Source organism: Bubalus bubalis, chromosome 8 (genome assembly GCF_019923935.1).
Source record: "Bubalus bubalis isolate 160015118507 breed Murrah chromosome 8, NDDB_SH_1, whole genome shotgun sequence".
Lineage (NCBI taxonomy): Eukaryota > Metazoa > Chordata > Mammalia > Artiodactyla > Bovidae > Bubalus > Bubalus bubalis.
The window spans coordinates 27395173-27417491 of record NC_059164.1 but is presented as its reverse complement, the minus strand read 5'-3'; the positions used below and the strand labels follow the sequence as shown (position 1 = coordinate 27417491).

General features: G+C 38.8%; 1 long non-coding RNA gene across 3 annotated transcripts in view; it reads left to right on the top strand.

The window, feature by feature from the left end:
* Nucleotides 1-21489, top strand: part of LOC123334670 — a 44138-nt gene extending 22649 nt beyond the window's left edge. Inside the window, exons 4-5 of one of the 3 annotated variants that reach the window (XR_006552694.2) lie at nucleotides 19250-19352; nucleotides 21212-21489. This is a non-coding gene — a long non-coding RNA (uncharacterized LOC123334670). Of the gene's footprint in view, nucleotides 1-10977; nucleotides 11028-19249; nucleotides 19353-21211 lie in introns of those variants that run through there. The other 2 variants (XR_006552698.2, XR_006552695.2) reach the window with 2 other exon arrangements.
* The last annotated feature ends 830 nt before the right edge of the window (nucleotides 21490-22319 follow it).

Genomic DNA, 22319 nt, shown 5'->3' with positions numbered 1-22319 from the left:
TTCATAATGGTTAATGCAAGTTTTCCAAAACTGAAAAAATCTATTTGAAAGATTGAATTTTATCATTGGCAACAAATGTGAAATTGAAAAATTATTTTAGAGTGACAAGCCCATTTTGGTAAACTTTGAGGAAAATAGCTGGTAAATATCCAAGGCCAAAGAGCCAGTTTGTCTGGCAGTCATTCTTTCAAGTAAAAAAATGACCCTAATTGCCCTTTCTATATCCTTTCTTGCTCAGGATACTCCAGCAAGAAAGGGTGTTCTTATGCCAATTGTCTTACACAGGGTTGTCACAAAACAAATATTCAATATATAGTTTTTAATAAATATTGCGTAGTATTGTGATATCACTGATATACCAGACCAAGTTAGGCAGTTGTCCTTTCCCCTGATGCTAGAGTGTCCAATTCTGAAAGTCACCTGTCATCTGTTTAGTGTACCTTAATGGACATAGGTGAGTCTGTTTTATATACATATTATTGTTTTTAGGCACCATTTATTTAAGGGAGTTAAATTGATAATAAAAATCTGTTCCCTGTAAGAGCTTGCATTTGCTTAAATTCTTAATATATCTCAAGTTTTCTGAGACTAAAAATTACCCCAACCACTAGAAAGAAAGGTAATTATGTGAGACAATAGAGCTGTGAGATACCATGACAACAGCACTCATATTGCAATACACAAATGTATCAAATTAACACGTTGCACACCCTCAATTTACACAATGTTATGTGTCAAATATAGTCAGTAAAAAAATAAATAAATCCAGGGAAGATCAAGAGAAATTCTAGTGCCTTCTATTTAAAGGTTTTCTAATTTTGGATAAATAGATTTAGCCTTATAATACTACTTTAATGATAATTTATACTATATTAAAAGTTCTCCATTTTAAAAATAAATAAGCCTCAAGAATGACCATGACATATTCATGTTCAGCATTATAGAATTTTACTTCCTATCATTTAAGTCTCATACCTCCAGCAAAATCTTAGGGTTTATTTCATATTATTTTTAATTTTTATTATTTCATTTTATAGTTTCATTAGGTTACTTCTGGCTGTGCTGGATGTTGGTTGCTGCCCAGGCTTTTCTTAGCTGGGGCGAGAGGGGGCTGCTCTCTAGTTGTGGGTGTGCTGGCTTCCCTTTGGTGGTGGCTTCTCTTGTTGAAGAGCACAGGCTGGGCACTGGGCTCAGTAGCTGCACCTCATGGGCTCCAGAGCACAGGCTCGATAGTTGTGGTACATGGGCTTAGCGGCTTCATGGGATGAGGAATCTTCTGGACTAGGGACCAAACCTGTGTCCCTCATACCAGCAGGCAGACTCCCTACCACTGAGCCACCAGGGAAGCCTATTTCTTCTTCTTTTTTTTTTTAATCAAAAAGAAATATCAGGAGAAATGATCACTTGGTAATGAGAAACAAGCTAAAATATTCCAATACTCATGAGTTGGGATAATGGAAAAATATAATAGTGGAACCAATTTGTGTCCTTTCTTTGATTTAAATTTATAAAAACTACACTGACTTAGTTTCAGAATTTTTATAAACATTATCCTGTTACTGGCTTTATTCTAGATATGTATAGGTATAGCAAAACATAGAACTAAGTAAGCACTTAAGCACTTACCAAGGGTATTTTATCACTGCAGAAAGGAAAACCGATTTTTGTTTTCCTAAGCAGAAGATTTGGAGGTCCAATTTGGAAAACTGCCTCCACGCTTTTTACCTAATTCTGATAGATGGACGATCATGAATGTCTAGCAGCCACTATTGCTTTGGGAGAATGGAGTGTAGAGAGTGGTGTGTGTGTGTGTGTGTGTGTGTGTGTGTGTGTGTGTAAGTGTGTGTGTGTGTGTGTGTGTGTAAGTGTGTGTGTAAGTTCTCCGGAAGCCAACATAAAGACCTTCTAGGGTATTATTTCTTGTGTTCAGAAAACTAGGCAAGGAGAAAGATTGCTGGCTTCAGTAAAACCTAAAAATACATCCTAGGTTAGGATTGTGCCTTCAGGTATATAATATTTTTTACTCTAGCCTGTCTTTCTTAGAAAATAAACTTCTAGTGGTGGCAGAAGTATAATTCTTAACCTGATTGTCATATTCTTCCAGCTTCATTTGCACCTACCAGAATTCAGTTGAATGTGAGAAAATGTAACTGTTTCTGCAAATAAATGAATCATTAAATAGACTTTGAACTGACAAGTAAAAGACTGTTGGAATGCTTATAAGCTTGTTATTCTTCTTTATTCTTCATGGGTGTTCAAAAAATGTGGATTCTTGATAAAACTTGTTAAAATCATATTAAAAATCATAATAAAATCATATTAATACTTGTTAAAATCCAAAGAACCCATATCTACAAAGAAGGATAAAATAGATTGAGGTTTAGAAGTCACTTGGCCTTTTTTTTGAGGGAGGGGGGGGCGGGTGTAATCTCACAACAGTTAACTTCCTTGAGCTTCAGGATCGCCATTTTTAAGACATGAGAAATAATATCTTGTGAATATCAAAGGACCTATTATATGTTTAAATATGTAATATGGCCCCTGACATAATATAGACATTTTATAATTTTCATTTTCTTCCCTTACATTTCCCAAGATAATATTCCAAGTAAAATTGTTTTAATTAAATTCATCATCCCATAATCATTGGAAATTAAGAATGGCAATGGGGCTAAAATAACTAGGAAATAGCCTCAATATCAGGAATTGAGAGTTTAGAAAGGTAAAAATATAATTTCTGAGCCAATAGGAAAATTTTAATAGGAAAGCAACACTCTTCAATGGTTTGGTTCTTTCAGATGTAGCAGAATTGCTCTCCTAATTAAGTGGCAGTTACTGCCATTATACATCATTATGTTTAAATGGAGTATCTGGAAGATGTCTCAGTTAGACAGTCCTCCCAATTAAGTGTCCTATAGGTTAATAGGAATTGCTTCCTTTCCCTCAGATAGTGTGGTTTGGGAAAAATACCTAAGTCCCAGTCTTTAAAACGTCAAAATTATGTTTCTCAGTTAATACTCCATAAAGTGGAAATGGGAAAATTTGCCATGACCATCATGGTTTTTGTCAGTCTGGCTGCAAAACATGAAGACAACTGCATTCTGAGTTACAGTATGATATACATTTTGAGACAAAATAATGCATAGAGAAATACCAACAAAACTCTTGAGTTAAAATCTGACAGTTGTTAGATTATCCACCATATTATGATTATTCAGGTTTGATGCAGTTTATAACATATAAATGCTGAGCTTTTGAACTAGCTGCAAAGAAGAACACTTTATAGAAGAATGGTGCATTCGCAGATAATCATACTGTATGCAGCAGAAAATATTTTGCCCTGTGGCATCGAGACATTGAAAAATGTGGCCGTCGCATAGAGGATGTTCAACACTCCTTGGCAACTACTATGCCACTAACTTTTGCACGTGCTGGTGATTCTTAAGTCACTGGAATCCTGGAATTTGGTTTACAAAATTTATAGGTTACAAATGTGTAAGCTAAACACTTTGGATGAATCTAAGACCTGATATTTCATTCCACTTATGCTACCTCAAGCTATTTCTTGTCTGGGAAGAAGTCACAGAAGGCAAACACATCTTGCTCTTCAGGACACACACACCATACACAACAGAAAAATATAAGGGGAGAACATTTCCCAAGGACATTATTAATGTAATTTTGCCAGGTAGTCTAGAAAATCTCAGGATATTTGCATCTTTTAAATATCAGCACAGAGCCAGGAGTTGAAAATAGTGCAAAAATTTTTAAAAAGTCATTCATTTATTATGTACTCATAAACCTAGGTTTTACATTATTAAAAGGAGTATACTCAAATTACATGTAACAATGGTACTCTTAACAATCCTCCTTATCTCTAACAAGCTCAGTCTACTACTTGGCTTTGTTTATGGTGGTTTTGTTGCCAGGTCGTGTCCATTCTTGTAACCCCATGGACTCTAAGGGGTCTGCCTGGTTTCTCTGTCCATGGGATTTTCCAGGCAAGAATACTGGAGAGGGTTTATCATTTCCTTTTCCAGTGCTGTGGCTGCATGGGCTGGGAAATGAATGAATCCTTAAAATGCTTGTGATAAATATTCATATGTTTTATGTAATTTTCTTAAAAAGCAGATGTCATTTTTAAGAGTTAAGAAATGTGAGAAAATCTTTTTTTTCTCATTTGAAAATGGAACCTTTTCTAATTGATAAGGTGATGGTGATTCTTTATTGGCATTCTTTCTTTGGCAGAATACACACACACACACACACACACACACACACACTTGATAAGAAGAACCTAAATCATGAACAACCCTGCAAAATTTGTCAATAAGGTCCATTTTCCAAGGAATTGAGGGTTTCAGTCTCTAGATAAGGCTGAATCTTGGCAATCAAGGTGATGCATTGTAGTGGAAGCTTTAGGGATATTAAAAATTGAACCAAAACTTACGTGTCCATCTTCCTCAAACAGCCTAGGGCACCTTTCATAGAGCCTAACATGATGTCAGAAACAAAGATGGAGATCTCTGGTGGACAAGGGCTTGTGGGCCCAGACCTCATTTCATGGGATGATGTTTAATCCTGACTGTCAGCAGGCAGACTTGCATTGTCAGCCCCTTCAGGGTTTCCTCAGCTGTAGAGCATTGTCTGGGCCCTAGGCACAATTTTCCAGAAGCAACTCATATCTAGTGACTAGTCACAGGGTGACATAAAACCTTGACCATTTCGGCTCAGTGCTAGATATCTCTGAAGAGCTATTCTAATTCCAGACCTCCTTGTGGTGTTGGCAGAGGCTTTGTAGGGTTTGCATTCCCAAGCTGAATTCCCTCTGGCTCTTTCTACTTCATCTCTTTCCCTTCCAGTGGTATTAATTCCTGAAAACTTCGTCTCAGCCTCTGCTCCCAGAGACCCTAACCTGCAATAAGCACAATACAAACTTGTTGCCTTTCTGGGTTTCCGTATCTCTATTTGCTCCTTTTCTTTGTTTGTTTGTTTGTTTTGTGTCTAATGGCTTCTGTTAGATAATACCTTAATTCTCAGGGTCTGTTTGGCCTGAAGATATCTGTCCTTCTCTTTGAATCATCTAGTAAACCCTGTGTTCTAAGGCTAGGCATTCTTTGTGATAAATCTACAGAACTATTATCAAAAACTGCATGCAGTAGGATCTGTGTGTATTTGCTACTGATGAAAACGTTATCCACAAAGTTACTTAACTCACTTTTTAAAGAGAGGGACTTAACTGCACTTATTTAAGGGATTTTTATGTACCAAGGAGAGTCAAAAATTAATGACTTAAGCATTCAGCTGGATGACCTAGGGAAATAACAAAAAGTCCCATAGAAACAATAAATAATTAAATAAGAGCAAAAATTAATGAAATAAAGCAGAGGTCAGCAAACTGTAGCCTTTAGCCCTGTTGACTATTTTGTAAATAAAGTTTTATTGAAACACATTTATGTCAGTTCATTCAGTATTGACCATGCCGCTTTCATCCCACAATGTAAGTGTTGAGTAGCTGTTATGGTAGCCATATGATCTCTATAAAACACAGTTAAAAATATTTACTATATGGCCTTGACAGAAAGAGAAAACAACTGATTCAGAGAAATGAAAGCATAAAAGTTTAATCTCAGAAAAGACTTATAAATAGACAAAATTTTGGTGAGACTAAGAAAATTACAGAAGGCATAAATAATCATTATTAGAAATAATAAAAGGAGCATAATCTGATATAGTAAGAGAAAATTATAAAGAAATGTATATCATTACATTTGCAAACTTGGCAGCAGTGGTCAAATTCCTAGGAAGCTATAACTAAAATTACTAAAGACATATGAATTATCTCGATAATGATGTAGGAGTCACTAAATTGGTAGTTAAAAATTTTTAAATGTATTTTCATTGGAGGATAATTGTTTTACAGTATTGTGTTGGTTCCTGTCATAAACAAAGATGAATCAACCATAGGTGTACATATGTCCCCTTCCTCTTGAACTCCCCTCCCACCTCCAGCGCCATCCCACTTCTATAGGTTGTCACAGATCACTGATTTGAACTGCCTGAGTCATACAGCAAATTCCCACTGGCTATCTGTTTTACATATGGTAAGTGTATTAATGTTTCCATACTATTCTCTGCATTTATCCCACCCTCTCCTTCCCACCTCCACCGCCCATGTCCATAATAAGTGTGTTCTCTATGAGGTTCATCAGTACCGTCTTTCTAGATTCTATATATGTGCGTTAATATATGATATTTGTTTTTTCTTTCTGACTTCACTCTGTGTAATAGGCTCTAGGTTCATCCACCTCATTAGAATTGACTCAAATGTGTTCCTTTTTATGGCTGAGTAATATTTCATTGTATATGTGTCACTGCTTCTTTATCTACTCATCTCTTGATGGACATCTAGGTTGCCTCCATGTCCAAGCCATTGTAAATAGTGCTGCAATGAACACTGGAGTACATATGTCTTTTTCAATTATGGTTTTCTCAGAGTATATGCCCAGTAGTGGGATTGTTGGGTCATATGGTGGTTTTATTCCTAGTTTTTAGAAATCTCTATACTGTCCTTCATAGTGGCTGTGTCAATTTACATTCCCACCAACATTGCAAGAGGGTTCCTTTTTCTCCACACCCTCTCCAGCATTTATTGTTTGTAGACCTTTTGCTCATGGCCATTCTGAGTGGTGTGAGGTGATATCTCATTGTAGTTTTGACTTGTCTTTCTCTAATAATGAGCAGTGTTGAGAATTTTTCATGTGTTTTTTAGCCATCTGTATGTCTTCTTTGGAGAAATATCTGTTTAGGTCTTCTGCCCACTATTTGGGTTGTTTGTTTTTCTGGTATTGAGTTGCATTTTCCCAAATAGAAAACATTAGGTCCAATTTGTTTTCACAGGCAAGTTCTTAGAACACCTAAGAAACAAAAAGAAGTTGATACTATACAAATTACTCCAGAGAGGATAAAAATAGAAAACACTCCCTATTTATCTTAGGTGGCTTAAATAACTATATTTTCAAATGTAGATAAGAGTACAAGAAAGGAAATAATAGGTAACTCTCACTTAGATAAATGCAAAAATTTGATAAAATGATAGTTTAAAACCCCTCAAGTCATGTATACAAAAACTCATGAAATAGAACTCATGAGGAAATTAATTACTGGTCATCATATTAATACATGATCAGAGAAACTCATGGGATCACCTCAGTAGATGAATGTAATGGTTAATTTTACATGCTAACTTGACTGGGCCATATAGTGTCCAGATATTTGGTCAAACATTATTCTGGGTGTTTTTGTAAGGAGTTAACATTTAAATCAGTAGGCTAAATAAAGAAAATTGTTCTTCATAATTCTGTGGGTTTCATCCAGCATGTTAAAGGCATGAATAAGACAAAAGACTGGCTTTCCCCTGATAAGAAGTCTCTGCCTGGTGGCCTTCAAACTGAGACATAGCCTTTTCCTGCTTATACAGCAATCTGTCAGCCTTCAGACTCAGACTTGAACTGGGGCATCAACTGCATATTTTAGACTTGCCAGCCCCTATAAGTGAGCAAACCAATTGTTATTCCCACCTAATTTAGTCTTCATTAATAAAAATATCAAAAAATTTTTTGTAAAACTCAATGAGTTGATAGTAAAATTTACATGAAAAAACAAATGATTAAGAAATGCTAGGACAACTGAAGGGCAACTTGGTACAACTTGCTTCATAAGCTACTTAAAGTTATCATCAAGTTCTAGTAATTAAGGTAGTATAATATTTGTACAGGGCTAGGAAAAAACCAGGCTCCCCAGGTGGTGCTAGTGGTAAAGAACCCACCTGCCAATGCAGCAGATGTAAAGAGACATGGGCTCAATCCCTGGGTCAGGAAAATCCCCTGGAGGAGGACATGGCAACCCATTCCAGTATTCTTGCCTGGAGAGTCCCCTGGACAGAGGAGCCTAGTAGGCTGCAGTCCATAGGGTCTCAAAGAGCTGGACATGACTGAAGCAACTTAGTAGTAGCATTAGCAGCAGAAAGAGAGCAATGGAACAGATTTATATACAATAGGAGAAATGTACAAAAATATCCATAAGAGTATTTTTCACACTAGCAAAAATCTAGAAACAGTGCAAAGGGTTCATCAATCAGTAATGGATAAATGGAATTCATTGACACAATGGAATACTATACAGCAGTCAAAATAAACTGTGCAAATATAAAACAATATGTGTGCATTGCAGCAATATGATTTTATATGAACAAGCCTAAAAATAGTAAACATTTTATCCTTTTGATACATTGAAAAGAGCTAAAATAAGATATACTTGCAAAAGAATACTTACATAGGTGTTAAATCTGTGAAAAAGTAATGCATGGGAAGGATGGTAAACATAAAATTCAAGAGAATGACTATCTTGGGGAGAAGTCAAAAGAATGGAATGGTAGGCAAGCAGTATTGTCAGATTTAAGTAGTTTTCAAAGTCCTGACTTTTGTTTTTTTTTGCTGAATTTTAGGTCGGGGCTTATGAATGATAAATACAAATGTATAAATAACTATATAAAGGAAAGTAGACCATGCAGTGCTAAAAGTTGGTTATGAACTAAAGGATTATGATGGGGCTTCCCTTGTAGCTCAGTCGGTAAAGATCTGCAATGCAGGAGACACAGGTTCAGTTCCTGGGTCGGGAAAATCCCCTGGAGAAGGAAATGGCAACCCACTCTGATATTCTTGCCTGGAGAATCCCATGGAGAGAGGAGCCTGGCAGGCTGCAGTCTATGTGGTTGCAAGAGTTGGACACGACTGAGCAACTAAGCACACTCAAAAGGATTATGACTAGTTCAATTTTGCATAACCCCAAACATACGGAAATGAAAATAAAATTCTGACTTAACAATGGGATTCCTAGTAACATCTCACATTCCTTTTGGAACTAAATTCAAATCAAATGAAAATTTCTAAAATAGATACTATTTTTTATCATTATTGCAGTGAGTGAGTGTTACGTCCATCTTGTAGTTGTTGTTCAGTTGCTCAGTCGTGTTCAACTCTTTGCAAGCCCATGGACTGCAGCATGCCAGGCTTCCCTGTCTTTCACTATCTCCCAGAGTTTGCTCAAACTCATGCCCATTGAGTCGGTGATGCCATCTAACCATCTCATCGTCTGTCACCCCATTATCCCCCTGCCCTCAATCTTTCCCAGTACCAGGGTCTTCTCTCATGAGTCAGTTCTTCCCATCAGGTGGTCAAAATATTGGAGCTTCAAGTTCAGCATCAGTCCTTCCAATGAATATTCAGGACTGATTTCCTTTAGGATTGACTGGTTTGATCTCCTTGCTTTTCAAGGGACTCTCCAGAGTCTTTTCCAACAACACAGTTTAAAAGCATCGATTCTTCACCACTCAGCCTTCTTTATGGTCCAACTCTCACACCCATACGTGACTACTGAAAAAACAGAGCTTTGACGATAAGGACCTTTGTCAGCAAAGTAATGTCTCTTCATTTTACATTGTCTAGATTTGTCATAGCTTTCTTTCCAAGGAACAAACGTCTTTTAATTTCATGGTTGCAGTTACCATCCACAGTGATTTTGAAGCCTGAGAAAATGAAGTCTGTCACTGTTTCCATTGTTTCCCCATCTATTTGCCATGAAGTGGTGCAACTGGATGCCATGATCTTTGTTTTTTGAATGTTGAGTTAAGCCAGCTTTTTCACTCTCCTCTCTCACCTTCATCAAGAGGCTCTTTAGTTCCTTTTTGCTTTCTGCCATTGAGGTGGTGACATCTGCATATCTGAGGTTGTTGATACTTCTCCCAGCAATCTTGATTCCAGCTTGAGCTTCATCCAGCCCAGCATTTCACATGATGTACTCTGATTATAATTAAATAAGCAGGGTGACAATATACACCCTTCAGGTACTCCTTTCCCAATTTGGAGCCAGTCCATTGTTCCATGTCCAGTGGTAACTGTTGCTTCTTGACCTGCATACAGGTTTCTCAGGAGGCAGGTAAGGTGCTCTGGCATTCCCACATCTTTAAGAATTTTCCAGTTTGTTGTAATCTACACAAAGGCTTTAGCATAGTCAATGAAGCAGAAGTTTTCTGGAACAAGGGAGTTCTCTGGAACTCCCTTGCTTTTTCTGTGATCCAGCAGATGTTGGCAGTTTGATCTCTGGTTCCTCTGCCTTTTCTAAATCCAGCTTGTATGTCTGGAAGTTCTCAGTTCACATACTGCTGAAGCGTAGCTTGAAGGATTTTGAGTATTATCTTGCTAGCCTGTGAGATAAGTGTTATTGTGCAGTAGTTTGGACATTCTTTGGCATTCCCCGTCTTTGGGATTGGAATGAAAAAATTTATCTCTTCCAGTCCTGTGGCCACTGCTGAGTTTTCCGAATATGCTGGCATATGGAGTACAGCACTTTAACAGCATCGCCTTTTAGAACTCGAAATAGCTCAGTTGAAATTCCATCACCTCCACTAGCTTTGTTCATAGTGATGCTCCCTAAGGCCCACTTGACTTCACACTCCAGGATATCTGGCTCTAGGTGCGTGATTACACCTTTGTGGTTATCTGGGTCATTGAGATCTTTTTTTATAGTTCTTCTGTGTATTCTTGCCACCTCTTCTTAATATCTTCTGCTTCTGTTAGGTACATATTGTTTCTGTCCTTTATTGTGCCCATCTTTTGCATGAAATATTCTCTTGGTATCTAATTTTCTTAAAGAGATCTCTAGTCTTTCCCATTCTGTATTGTCTTCCTCTATTTTTCTTTGCATTGTTCACTTCAGAAGGCTTTTTTATCTCACCTTGCTATTCTTTGAAACTCTGCATAACTCCATCTAAGCATCATTTACTTAGAATATTCTATAGTTTTAAATCCTAGATGCCACATATTTATTGTGGGCAAAAACATCATTCTAACAAAATGCATCTCAATAGAAAAAGATAATGAATCTCTATTTGATACATTTTCTTCACTTGGTTTCAAGGTTATTGCTGCTGCTGCTGCTGCTAAGTTGCTTCAGTTGTGTCCGACTCTGTGCGACCCCAGAGACGGCAGCCCACCAGGATCCCCCGTCCCTGGGATTCTCCAGGCAAGAACACCGGAGTGGGCTGCCATTTCCTTCTCCAATGCATGAAAGTGAAAAGTGAAAGTGAAGTCGCTCAGGTTGTCTACTTGAAAGTTACATAGTCGTGTCTGACTCCTAGCGACCCCATGGACTGCAGTCTACCAGGGTCCTCCGTCCATGGGATTTTCCAGGCAAGAGTACTGGAGTGGGGTGCCATTGCCTTCTCCGTCAAGGTTACTACACTCCCATAATATTTGTCCACATTTTTATTCTTCTTCACGTTCCCTTTATGATCCCTTCTGTTTTCCTCAACCTGAGAGAATTGGTTGAAATGCTTCATGAGTCAGTTTTTGGTTCTTCATGTTGTTGTTTTTTCTTTAATTAACTTTTATTGGAGTATAGTTGCTTTACAGTGTTAGTTTCTACTGAACAGCAAAGTGAGTTAGCTATACTTATATCCCCTCTTTTTTGGATTTCCTTCCAGTTTCAGTCACCAAAGAGCACTGATTATAGTTCCATGAGCTATACAGTAGGTTCTCATTAGTTATCTATTTTATATATAATATCAGTATTGTGTATATGTCAAATGTAATCTCCCAAGTCATCCCACTACCCCCCTTCTTGTTCTCTACGTCTTTGCTCCTGTTTTTCTTTTATAAATAAAATCATCTATACTATTTTTCTAGATTCCACATATATGCATTCTGACTTACTTCACTGTATATAACAACATCTGGGTTCATCCACCTCACTAGAAATGACTCAACTTTTTTCCTTTTTTGCTGAGTAATATTCCAGTGTATTTATGTTCCATGTCTTCTTTATCTGCTCCTTTGTTGGCGGACATTTAGGCTGTTTCCTGGCTATTGTAAACAGTGCTCCAGTGAACACAAGAGTGTATGCATTGTTTTGAATGATGGTTTTCTCTGGGTAAATGCTCAGTAATGGCATTGCTGAGTCATATGGTAGTTCTGGAGAAGGCAATGGCGCCCCACTCCAGTACTCTTGCCTGGAGAATCCCATGGATGGAGGAGCCTGGTGGGCTGTAGTCCATGGGGTCGCTGGGAGTCGGACGCGACTGAGAGACTTCACTTTCACTTTTCACTTTCATGCATTGGAGAAGGAAATGGCAGCCCACTCTGGTGTTCCTGCCTGGAGAATCCCAGGGACGGGGGAGCCTGGTGGGCTGCCGTCTGTGGGGTCACACAGTCGGACATGACTGAAGTGACTTAGCAACAGCAGCATGGTAGTTCTATTTTTAGTTTTTTAAGTACCCATACTGCTGTCAATAGTGACTGTATCAATTTACAGTTCCACGAGCAGTGCAGGTGGGTTCTCTTTTCTCGAAATCCTCTCCAGAATTTATTGTCTGTAGATTTTTTGATAATGGCTATTTTGACTGGTGTGATGTGATACCTCATTAAAATTTTCATTTGCATTTCTCTAATAATTAATAATGTTGAGCACCTTTTCCTGTGCCTTTTGGCCATCTCTATGTCTTCTTTGGAGAAATGTCTATTTAGGTCTTCTAGTCATTTTTTGATTGGGTTATTTTTTTTTAATACTGAGTTGCATGAGCTCTTTTTTTTTTTTAATTTTATTTTATTTTTAAACTTTACATAATTGTATTAGTTTTGCCAAACATCAAAATGAATCTGCCACAGGTATACATGTGTTCCCCATCCTGAACCCTCCTCCCCTCTCCCTCCCCATACCATCCCTCTGGGTCGTCCCAGTGTACCAGCCCCAAGCATCCAGTATCGTGCATCAAACCTGGACTGGCAACTCGTTTCATACATGATATTTTACATGTTTCAATGCCATTCTCCCAAATCTCCCCACCCTCTCCCTCTCCCACAGAGTCCATAAGACTGTTCTATACATCAGTGTCTCTTGTGCTGTCTCGTACACAGGGTTATTGTTACCATCTTTCTAAATTCCATATATATGCGTTAGTATACTGTACTGGTGTTTTTCTTTCTGGCTTACTTCACTCTGTATAATAGGCTCCAGTTTCATCCACCTCATTAGAACTGATTCAAATGTATTCTTTTTAATGGCTGAGTAATACTCCATTGTGTGTATGTACCACAGCTTTCTTATCCATTCATCTGCTGATGGACATCTAGGTTGCTTCCATGTCCTGGCTATTATAAACAGTGCTGCGATGAACACTGGGGTACACGTGTCTCTTTCCCTTCTGGTTTCCTCAGTGTGTATGCCCAGCAGTGGGATTGCTGGATCATAAGGCAGTTCTATTTCCAGTTTTTTAAGGAATCTCCACACTGTTCTCCATAGTGGCTGTACTAGTTTGCATTCCCACCAACAGTGTAAGAGGGTTCCCTTTTCTCCACACCCTCTCCAGCATTTATTACTTGTTAGTTGCTTCATTTGCAAGTGTTTTCTTCTATTCTGAGGGTTGTCTTTTTATCTTGTTTATAGTTTCTTTTGCTGAGCAAAAAATTTTAAATTAGCTCCCATGTGTTAATTTTTCTTTTTCTTTTTATTGCTGTAGGAGGTAGCTCAAATAAGACCCTGCTGTGATTTATGTCAAAGACTGTTTTGCCTCTCTTTTCGTCTAAGAGTTTTATAGTGTTTGGCCTTACATTCAGGTCTTTAATCAATTTTAAGTTCATTTTTGTGTATGATGTTAGGGAGTGTTCTAATTTCATTCTTTTACATCTAGCTGTCCAGTTTTCCCAGCACCACTTTTTGAAGAGGCTGTCTTTTCTCCACTGTGTATTCTTGCTACCTTTGTCATTGGTTGCTGCTAAGTCGCTTCAGTCGTGTCCGACTGTGCGACCCCATAGACAGCAGCCCATTAGGCTCCTCTGTCCCTGGGATTCTCCAGGCAAGAATACTGGAGTGGGTTGCCATTTCCTTCTCCAATGCATGAAAGTAAAAAGTGAAAGTGAATTCTCTCAGTTGTGTCCGACTCTTAGCGACCCCATGGACTGCGGCCTACCAGGCTCCTCTGTCCATGGATTTTCCAGGCGAGAGTACTGGAATGGGGTGCCATTGCCTTCTCCATGTCATTGGTTAGGTAACCATAAGTGTGTGTGCTTATCTCTGAGCTTTCTATCCTGTTCCATTGGTTTGTATTTCTATTTTTGGGCCAGTACCATATGGGTCTTACTGTATCTTTGTAGAATTCTCTGAAGTCAGTGAGCTGGGCATATTTCCTTCTCACTATTCCTTTGGCTATTTGGGTCATTGGTGTTTCCATACTAATTGTAAAATTTTTCTGTTTGAGTTCTCTGAGAAATGCCATTGGTAATTTGGTAGGGATTGCATTAAATCTGCAAAGTGCTTTGGGTAAAATAGTCATTTTTACAATATTGGTTCTTCTAATCCACTAACATGGTATATCTTTCCATCTTCTTGTGTCATCTTTGATTTCTTTAATCAGTCTTATTTATTTATTTGCATATAGATCATTTCCCTTTGGTTAGGTTTATTCCTAGGTACTTGATTATTTTTGTTGTAGGGATAAAATGGATTGTTGCCTTAATTTTGCATCCTGTGACTTTATTAAATTCATCAGTTAGCTCTAGTAGTTTTCTGGTGGCATCTTTAGAAATTTTTATGTATAGTATCATTTCGTTTTCAAGCAGTGAGAGTTTTATTTCTTTTCCAACTTGGATTCCTTTTACTCCTTTTTCATCTCTGATGAAATGATACTAGACGTCGCTAAGGCTTCCAAAGCTATGTTGAATAAAAGTGGTGAGAGTGAAGACCCTTGTCTTGTTCCCAGTCTTAGAGGAAATGCTTTCAGTTTTCCACCATTGAGAACATATTTCCACATTGAGAATGTGGGTTGGTCATATATGGACTTTATTATGTTGAGGTATTTTTACTCTGTGAACACTTTTGAAGACTTTCTATCATAAATGGGTGTTGAATTTTGTCAAATGCTTTTTTTCTCATCTATTAGATGATCATGTTGAAGAGTTTGTTAATATGGTATCGTCATGTTGATTTGTGTATATTGAAGAACCCTTGCATCACTGGTATAAATCCCACTTGTTCATGGTGTATGATGCTTTCAATGTGTTGTTGGATTTGGTTTGCTAGTACTTTGATGAAGATTTTTACATCAAAGTCCATCAGTGATATTGGCCCATAATTTTATTTTTTTTGTGTGTGTGATATCTTTGGTTTTGTTAGCAGAATGCTGCTGGTCCTATAGAATAAGTTGGGGAGTGTTCCTTCCTCTGCTATTTTTTGGAAGAGTTTAAGATAGATAGGTATTAGCTTTTTTTTAAGTGATTGATAGAATTAGCCTATGAAACATCTGGTCCTGAACTTTTGTTTGTTGGAAGATTTTTTTTCTTTTTGCCTTTCCTATACCTTTTAAAAATTTTTATGTATTTTTTAATTGAAGGATAATTGCTTTACAGAATTTTGTTGTTTTCTGTCAAACCTCAGCCATAGGTATTCATATATCCCCTCCCTTTTGAACCTCCTTCCCATCTCCCTCCCCATCCCACCCCTCTAGGTGATACAGAGTCCCTGTTTGAGTTTCCTGAGCCATAAAGCAAATTCCCGTTGCTATTTATTTTACATTTGGTAATATAAGTTTCCATGTTACTCTTTCCATACATCTCACCCTCTCCTCCCCCCTCCCCATTTCCATAGGTCTATTCTCTATGTCTGTTTCTCCACTGCAGCCCTGTAAGTAAATTCTACAGTACCATTTTCCTAGATTCTGTATATGTGCATTAGAATACAATATTTATCTTTCTCTTTCTGACTTACTTCACTCTGTATAATAGGTTCTAGGTTCATCCACCTCATTAAAACTGAACATAAAAAGGTGTTCCTTTTTATGGCCAAGTAATATTCCATCATGTGTATTTACCACAACTTCTCTATCTATTCATCTAGGTTGCTTCCATGTTCTAGCTGTTGTAAATAGTGCTGCAGTGAACAGTGGGATACACGTGTCGTTTTCAATTTAGGTTTCCCAGGGTATATGCCTAGGAGTGGGATTGCTGGGTCATATGGTGGTTCTGTTCCTAGTTTTTTAAGGACTCTCCATACTGTCTTCCATAGTGGCTGTATCAATTAACATTCTCACCAACAGTGCAGGAGCATTCCCTTTTCTCCACACCCTCTCTACATTTATTGTTTGTAGACTTTTTGCTGATGGCCATTTCTGACCAGTGTGAGATGATACCTCATTGTAGGTTTGGTTTATTATGATCTCTAATAATGAGTGATGTTGAGCATTTTCTCATGTGTTTGTTAGCCATCTGTATGTCTTCTTTGGAGAAAGGTCTGTTTAGGTCTTTTTCCCACTTTTTGATTGGGTTGTTTGTTTTTCTGGTATTGAGTTGTATGAGCTACTCGTATATTTTGGAAATTAATCCTTTGTCAGTTGTTTCATCTGCTATTACGTTCTCCCATTCTGAGGGTTGTCTTTTCACCTTCCTTATAGTTTGTTTGCTGTACAAAAGCTTTTGAGTTCTATCAGGTCCCACTTGTTTACATTTGTTTTTATTTCCATTACTCTAGGAGGTGGGTCATAGAGGATCTTGCTTTGATTTTCATAGAGTGTCCTGCCTCTGTTTTCCTCTAAGAGTTTTATCATTTCTGGCTTTACATTTAGGTCTTTAATCCATTTTGAGTTTATCTTTGTGTATGGTGTTAGGAAGTGGTCTAATTTTTTTCTTTTACATGTAGCTGTCCAGTTTTCCCAGCACCATTTATTGAAGAGCCTGTCTTTGCCCCATTGTATATTCTTGCCTGCTTTGTAAAAAATAAGGTACCCATAGGTGCATGGGTTTATTTTTGGGCTTTCTGTCTTGTTCCATTGGTCTATATTTCTGTTTTTGTACCAGGACCATAATCTCTTGATGACTGTAGCTTTGTAGTATAATCTGAAATCAGGAACGTTGATTCCTCCAGCTCCATTCTTCTTTCTCAAGATTGCTTTGGCTGTTTGGGCTCTTTTGTGTTTCCATCTGAATTGTGAAATTTTTTGTTCTAGTTCTGTGAAAAATGTCATTGGTAATTTGATAGGGATCTAACTAACAAATATGTTGATAGGAAAGGAAAGAAAGGAAAGAAAAGAAAGAAAGAGTAGATATGCAAAGTTAAATAGAGGTAGATGAAGATTTATTTACCTTAAAAATTAACTTCAAGGGGAAAAGAACAGTGGGAAAGGCAAACAAAGGAATAAATGTAGAAAAATAAGTAATACATTAAAAAATTAAAAAAAAAAAGGAAGATGAAAGAAAAAGAAAAGGAAAACTCCACAGAAATTCAAAAGCCCAATGTAGGGGCAGAGTTTTATAACAATAAAAAATGTGATTTAAAAAAACTCAAAAGCTTAATTAGATTTCATAGTGCCAATAAAATTGACAACTACAACAGGGGGCAGGAGGAAGGAAAAAAAAAAGAAAAGGAAAAAAAGTAAAAGAAAAACAAATCCAAAAGAAACTACAGAACAAGTCAAAACATAAGAATAATAAATGTGTTTCTTGAGTCACTTCTGTCAGGATCCTTTCCCTTGCTGGCATTCACAGTCCACCTCGCATCCTTAGGATGCCCTGCAACACTGTGTTGGTCTCTGGACCTGCTGTGGGGGCAGCTCACATTCTAATCTGGTCCTACTCCTGTGTGTTCTTGCCTCCTATGTCCACAGCTATCAGAGCTAGTGCATTTTCTTTTGTGGGAGCTCTCAGTGTCCTTTCATATACTCCGAAGACACAGAGTCTGCCCAGTTGATCGTGTGGATTTAATCTGCAGCTTGTTCAGTTGGTGGGAAGGTTTTGGGTCTTCTAGCTTAGCTGCACTGCTCCTGGGTTTCAATTATGGTTTCATTTCCACCTCTGCATGTGGGTCATTCACTGGGGTTTACTCCTGAGGCTGCCCTGGAGGATTGGGTCTGCTCCAGTGAGGGCCAGATGCGGAGGTAGTGCAGCTGCTTGGGTCGCAGAGGTTCTGGCAGCACCAGGTACTCAGGGAAATTGGCTGCTAGGGCAGCAGGAAATATAGTGCTCTAGAAGGGTACTATGCAGGTCAGGAAGCAACAGGACCTGTTAGAACAGTTAGAACTGGACATGGAACAACAGACTGGTTCCAAATAGGAAAAGGAGTACGTCAAGGCTGTATATTGTCACCCTGCTTATTTAACTTATATGCAGAGTACATCATGAGAAATGCTAGACTGGAAGAAACACAAGCTGGAATCAAGATTGCTGGGAGAAATATCAATAACCTCAGATATGCAGATGACACCACCCTTATGGCAGAAAGTGAAGAGGAACTAAAAAGCCTCTTGATGAAAGTGAAGGTGGAGAGTGAAAAAGTTGGCTTAAAGCTCAACATCCAGCAAACTAAGATCATGGCATCTGGTCCCATCACGTCATGGGAAACAGATGGGGAAACAGTGGAATACTTTATTTTTTTGGGCTCCCAAATCACTGAAGATGGTGACTGCAGCCATGAAATTAAAAGATGCTTACTCCTTGGAAGAAAAGTTATGACCAACCTAGATAGCATATTGAAAAGCAGAGACATTACTTTGCCAACAAAGGTCTGTCTAGTCACGGCTATGGTTTTTCCAGTGGTCATGTATGGATGTGAAAGTTAGACTGTGAAGAAGGCTGAGCGCCAAAGAATTGATGCTTTTGAACTGTGGTGTTGGAGAAGACTCTTGAGAGTCCCTTGGACTGCAAGGAGATCCAACCCGTCCATTCTGAAGGAGATCAGCCCTGGGATATCTTTGGAAGGAATGATGCTAAAGCTGAAACTCCAGTACTTTGGCCACCTCATGCAAAGAGTTGACTCATTGGAAAAGACTCTGATGCTGGGAGGGATTGGGGGCAGGAGGAGAAGGGGACGACAGAGGATGAGATGGCTGGATGTCATCACCGACTCGATGGACAAGTTTGAGTGAACTCTGGGAGTTGGTGATGGACAGGGAGGCCTGGCATGCTGCGATTCATAGGGTTGCAAAGTGTCAGACACGACTGAGCGACTGAACTGAACTGAACTGAGAAGGGTACGGCAACCAGTATTGGCCAGTACACTCCAGTATTCTTGCCTGGAGAACCCGCCTGACAGAGATGCCTGGTAGGCCACAATCCACAGGGTTGCAAAGAGCTGGACACTACCAAAGTGACCCTGTGTGCATAGATGCAAGGCTTTTTTTTTTTTTTTTTTTTTTTTTTGCCTGTGACAGCTATGCCCTAGTGAGGCTTGAGCATGAAGGTGGCACAGCTGCTTGAGTTGCGGGCACCCTGGTGATACCAAGTTTGCAGAGACATGGACTACCTCTGCTGCAGGTATGGCCTTATCAGAGTCTTTTTTTTCTTTTTTTTGAGCCTCTGGTAGCTGGCGATAGAAGGCCTCTTTGGCTAGTCTTTCTCTGTAGTTTCTCTGTAGTTCACTGTTGTTTGGCACATAAGGCACATAGAGGGGCCTCCCTGGCTGGGGTCCTATTGTGTAGGTTGGTGCATCAGAAACTTAAAGGGGCAACCTGGGTGGGGTCCTCCTCTGTAGTTTCGTGCATCAGGCACTTGATGGGCCAGCCTCTGTATTGTTCAGCTGCAGATGCTATAGCCGTGTGGGGGGACAGAGGCTATGGTGATGGCTCCACTATGTGTGACTCAGCAGTATCGCCTTACTTCCATGGCTGCCTGGCATTCCTCCACAGGCATTTCCCACCACAGTCTCCTCTCTCACATCCCCTAGGTCTGTCTCTCCACAGTAAACAGCAGCCCTCACCCTGGGATTGCTGCACAATCCCTAAGCTCCAGCTCCCAGCTGCTGCACCTTCTAGGGGACCTGCATCCCTGCTTGGGGGTTGGTATGGCTGTGGCAAGGGCTGTCTGATTCTCATTCCATTTAGGCTGCCACAGATGAGCTGTTTCACTCTCAGCCTTAAATGTTTCTCTCTGACTCAGAAAATTGCCCCAATGTGGGGATCGGACATCTGCTTCAGTTCCCCCACCTGCTGAGGGAAGGTCCAGTCCTAGTAACACTCCTGTTTTTCCCCCTAGTTCCTTCATTCTACCGAGTTTTGCGTGGTTCTATACGTTCTTTTCCGCTGGTCAGGTACTCCTGTCCGCTCTCAGCTGGTGTTCTGCATGCGCTTCTGTGTCTGAAGGTGTATTCCTGATGTGTCAGTGGAGAGAGATGTACTCAATGTCCACCTACTCCTCTGCCATCTTGTTCTCTCTATTGGAAGATTTTTTATCATAGTTTCAATTTCATTACTTGTGATTGGTCTGTTTATGTTTTTTATTTCTTCTGGTTCATTCTTGAAGTGTACTTTCCTACAAATTTGTCCATTTTTTCCAGGTTGTCCATTTTATTGGTGTCTATATGCTTGTGGTAGTCTCTTGCTGCTCCTGCTGCTGCTAAGTCGTTTCAGTCGTGTCCGACTCTGTGTGACCCCATAGATGGCAGCCCACCAGGCTCCCCCATCCCTAGGATTCTCTAGGCAAGAATACTGGAGTGGGTTGCTGTTTCCTTCTCCAATGCATGAAAGTGAAAAGTGAAAGTGAAATCGCTCAGTCGTGTCTGACTCTTAGTGACCCCATGGACTGCAGTCTACCAGGCTCCTCCATTCATGGGATTTTCCAGGCAAGAGTACTGGAGTGGGGTGCCATTGCCTTCTCCATGGTAGTCTCTTATGATCCTTTATATTTCTGTGATGTCAATTGTAACTTCTCTTTTTTCATTTCTCATTTTGTTTTGAAACTTCTTCTGTATTTTCTTGATGAGTCTAGCTAAAAGTTTATCAATTTTGTTTATCTCGTCAAAGAACCAACTTTTATTTTTGTTAATTTTTGCAATTATTTTCTTCATCTGTATTTCATTTAATCTGATGTGACCTGTTTCTTGAGGTGGATTGTATTGTTCTAAACTTCCCTCTTAGATCTGCTTTTGCTGCAACCCATAGGTTTTGGATCATTGTGTTTTCATTGTCATTTGTTTTTTGATATCCTCTTCAATTTCTTCAGTGACCCATTGATTATTTAGTAACATTTTGTTTAGCTTCCATGGGTTTTTTTTTTTGTTTTTTTTTTTTTTTTTTTTTTTTTTACAGTTTTTTCCTCCTGTAATTGATTTCTAATCTCATAACATTTTCATTGGCAAAGATGCTTGATTTGATTTCAATTTTCTTAAATTTACCAAGGCTTGATTTTGACCCAAGACGTGGTTTACCCTGAAGAATGTTCCATGTGCACCTGAAGAAAGTGTTCTGCTTTTGAATGGAACGTCCTATAAGTATCTGTTAAATTTATCTGGTCTAATGTGTAATTTCTGTCTTGTGTTTCCTTATTAATTTTCTGTCTGAATGGTTTGTCCATTGGTGAAAAAAGTCCCCACATTTCTCCTTTTATGGGTATTTGCATTAGCCATATGTATTGAGGTGCTCCCACATTGGGTGAATAAATATTTATGTTTTATCTTCTTGGATTGATCCCTTGATCATTATGTAGTGTCCTTCCTTGTCTCTTTCTAACAGTGTTTATTTTAAAGCCTGTTTTGTCTGATATTAGTATTTCTCCTTCATCTTTATTTTGATTTCCATTTGCATGGAATATCTTTTTCTGTCACCCCCCCCCCCCCCCACCTTCAGTCTCCATGTGTCCTAGATCTCAAATGGGTCTCTTGTAGACAGCATATATACGGGTCTTTTGTATCCATTCAGGCAATCTGTCTTTTGGTTGGAGAATTTAATCCATTTAATTTAAGGTAGTTATTGATATGTATGTTCCTATTATCATTTTATTAATTGTTTTGGGTGGTTTTTTTTGTAAGTCTTCTTTCTTCTCTTGTTTTTTCCACCTAGAAAATTTTCCTTAGCAATTGTTACAAAGTTGGTATGATGGTGCTGAATTCTCTTAGCCTTTACTTGTCTGTAAAGCTTTTGATTGCTTCATTGAATCTGAATGAGATCCTTGCTGGATAAAGTAATCTTGGTTGTAGGCTTATTCCTTGATTCTTATGTATATATACCCTCTTAATGTTTTTCTTCTAAATGTTGTTGTTCAGTCACTAAGTTGTGTCTGACTCTTTGCTACCTCAGGGACTGCAGCATGCCATGTGTCCTTGTCCTTCACCACCTCCTGGAGATTGTTCAACCTCATGTCCATTGAGTCATGATGCCATCCAACCAGCTCATCATCTTTTGCCCCCTTCTCCTCCAGCCTTCAATTTTTCCAGTGAGTTAGCACTTTGCATCGGGTGGTCAAAGTATTGGAGCTTCAGCTTCAAGATCAGTCCTTCCAATGGATATT